Genomic DNA, 3,378 nt, shown 5'->3' on the forward strand with positions numbered 1-3,378 from the left:
GTTTCAAGTTGCAGTGGGGGAGGTTTAAGTTGGATATTAGGAAAAACTTTTTCACTAGGAGGGTGGTGAAGCACTGGAATGGGTTACCTAGGGAGGTGGTGGAATCTCCTTCCTTAGAGGTTTTTAAGGTCAGGCTTGACTTAGTTGGGAATTGGTCCTGCTTTGAGCAGGGAGTTGGACTAGATGACCTCCTGAGGTCCCTTCCAACCTGATATTCTATGATTCTATGACTGACCTGCAAAGGTCACAGCAGAGAAGAAGGTGACTGACAGGTCAGTGGGAGCAGCAGGAGGCCATCAGGAGCAGCCAGTGGAAGCAGTGAGCCGGCAGCACCGGCCGGTGGGACCCTGGCTGGTGTAGTGACGAGCCGGCAGTCGGCATGAGCGGCCAGCCGGGGCAAACACTCAGATGGTGGAGCAAGCAAGGTGCCTTCTTCCCTGGGTGGGAGGTGAACTCACAGAGATGTACCTCTGAACCCTGGGTCCTCACTGACCAAGGACAACCCACTGAGAGTGGGGTCTGGTGGGGGAGCAGAAATGGGTACAGTAAAGGAACTTTTGGTTGTAGGATTCAAGAACATGAGGTGGAAGGCACTGCCCCACACACTCTGGGGTGAGTGTCCTGCTCACAGTTTTATGTTTATGAATCCTGCTTGTGGCACTTTCCCTAATTAATGTTGAGTGACTTCTCGCCTTTCATTAAAAGTTTCTTTTCTACACTCAGACTCTGTGCTTACGAGTGGGGAAGTATGGCCTCTCAGAGGCGGTGTGTAATTTTCCCAAGTTACTGGGTGGGGGCTCGAACCAGTTCTGTGTTGTATTGTTGAAAAGAAACCTCTAGATATTGAACTTGGCCCTGGTTGCTGCTGGCTCCACCTGGCAGAAGGGTTAAAATGTTATTCTAGGTAGGTGGAATCCACGTCCCTTTGTACCAGTTTAAATAGAATCCCTGTTATATTATTCTTTTTTACAGCCAGTTCTACTATCTTGCCTACCATTAAACAACCTTTTATCACAGTGTAATCCCCGCCCCTCCCAGTTCTCACCTGCTGAGTAAATTATACCACCACTGTGATGGACCATTGCTAAATCCTTGTCAGTGGTTTGGGGATAGGGTGCCCCTTGGATGTATTTCAAACTATAACAAGAAACGTACTCAGAGGTCAGTTTACACAAGGCGGGGGTGTCGGTGTCAGCGCCCCCTGTACTGGGCTAACGGGAAGCAGAGCAATGAGGGAGACTCCACCAAACCCCACTCACCTCCAGGCTTCCCTGGGCCAGTTTTAGGGCAGGTGAACAAAGTGGTTGCCCTGGGCACCAATTTCTGGAGGTGGTGGCACCATACCTCTGTGCTGCTCAGCTGTTGTTTTTTTCCCCTCACCACAGCTGCTCTGAGTAGGGTGACCAGACATCCTGATTTCATCGGGACTGTCCCGATATTAGGGGCTTTGTCTTCTATAGGATCCTGTTACGCCCCACACCTATGCTATCTGGTTACCCCAGCTCCGAAGGGAGCACTGAAAACCTTTTCTGCCTTGATTGGCAAAACACCCAGTCCCAGTCCCGAGCAACCTCCCAGCATTCCTCCGAACCCATAGCCACGCCCACCCCAAACACCACAGGGGTCCAATAATCCTCAGGCCCCCTCCTGCCCAGACACCACATCTGCAGTTACATCTCGCTCCCCACAAGACTCCCCTCCCCCCCCGCCCACACCCTTCTGAGGGAAACAAGGAGTCAGGTCCTGCCTCCCACTGTTTGAAGGGATCCTGTGAGAGAAATCTGTGCCACGCATGGAGCTGCATAAATCCTGGCAGCTGTGCAGGGGTGGGGGATGACTGATGAGGAAAAGCAAAGAGAAGGGATTCCTCAAAGGAAGGGGCAACAATAAGAGATTGGAAGGGGGAGAGAGAGGGCACTTGATGAATGAGGGTGCAGGGAATGTTCCTCCAGGGACAGAGTAGAAGGCATGAAGCCGACAGTTGTGGAAGGAGGAGTGATGGGAGAGGACAGAGAAGCTAGTAGGAAGGGAGGTTCTAACCTATCTCCTAAGGGTGATGTATGTACGAGGCCCCATGGTGTAACATTGGGTAATGCATCACGTTCATCATCCACCTTTCCATCTTCCCATACCCTCTGTGTGTAATGTAAGTAAGGTTTTTTCCTGGCATTAATCCTGTCAGAAGGGTCCACTTCATGAGTCATCTCCCTCCAAAGTGCTCTGTTCAGTGCCATATCCTCTATCACACCACATGCTAACATACCTTCCTTTAGGACATCCCATGACTTCTTAGGTCAGCTTCTTCTCTTTTCCCTTCAGTCTTGATCTCTTGGACTCTCTTACCCATGTAGTTGTCAGGACCGACCCATCTGAGCCTGAACTCCCTCATTTTTCATTCATGGATGTTACTTTGAGCATGTCTTTAACATACACATTCCTCGGGTGGTCTTTCTCACTTAGACCACTCATCCAGCTCAACATTTACATTTCTGGGGGATGGATCATTTGCTCATGTTTCTTCTTCTTTTGCCCAACACTCACTGCCGTACAGTAAACGTCGATGAACCAGTTTTATAGACCTTCTCTTTTAATCTTACTGGTATCTTCCAATTGCATGCTATGCCACTTATCTCTCTCCATTTGAGCGCCATTTGAGTTCTACATGTCGTAAAACTGGGTTAAATAGTGACACTAAATAAATACTAGCAGTTGAAAGCCTGTGCTGTCGCACAGGAATAATTCCTAATGTCTAAGCCAAAAATGTCTGAGAACTTAAAAACTGCACTGTAACAGGCAAATGATGACTGAAAGGAGAGATACTCTAAACATCAAGAGCTCTCAGCCATGCTTGTAGCTGTTTCCTTCACTTCACACTGACTCTACAGACATCCTCAGCTTGGATGTGATGTTTGGGGTTATTGTGTATGCTGGTTATGTTGCTGTGTTGATTTGTGTGTGGTTGTGTTGTGCTGGGAGAGCTATGTGGATTTGCACAGGGGGCATCTGGGCCTATGAGTGTGTCAGCTAGTCCAAGTAATCCACCCTCTATGCAGTCTTCCTCATACAACCAATGAATTTGTTGCATGCAAGTTAGCTGTAGAATAAAGGTGGTGACTGGTTGAGTTTCCCTGGATATCACAATGGTCTAGGACTCTAGGACTCTTGGCAGGGCCGAAATACACGCCTTACTGAACTCATGGGAGTAATTCATAAATTCAAAATGGCTGAGAACTTAAAAACTGGATGGTAACAAACCACAAAACCTGATATTCCACCGGGTGATATTCTGAACAAAAGGAGCTCAACCACGCTTGTTGTCACTTCCCTCCCTTCCCACTGACTCAGCAGACATTTTAGGTTTCAGAGTGACACACAGAA

The sequence above is a fragment of the Chrysemys picta genome, chromosome 7 (genome assembly GCF_011386835.1).
Source record: "Chrysemys picta bellii isolate R12L10 chromosome 7, ASM1138683v2, whole genome shotgun sequence".
NCBI classification, from domain to species: Eukaryota; Metazoa; Chordata; order Testudines; family Emydidae; genus Chrysemys; species Chrysemys picta.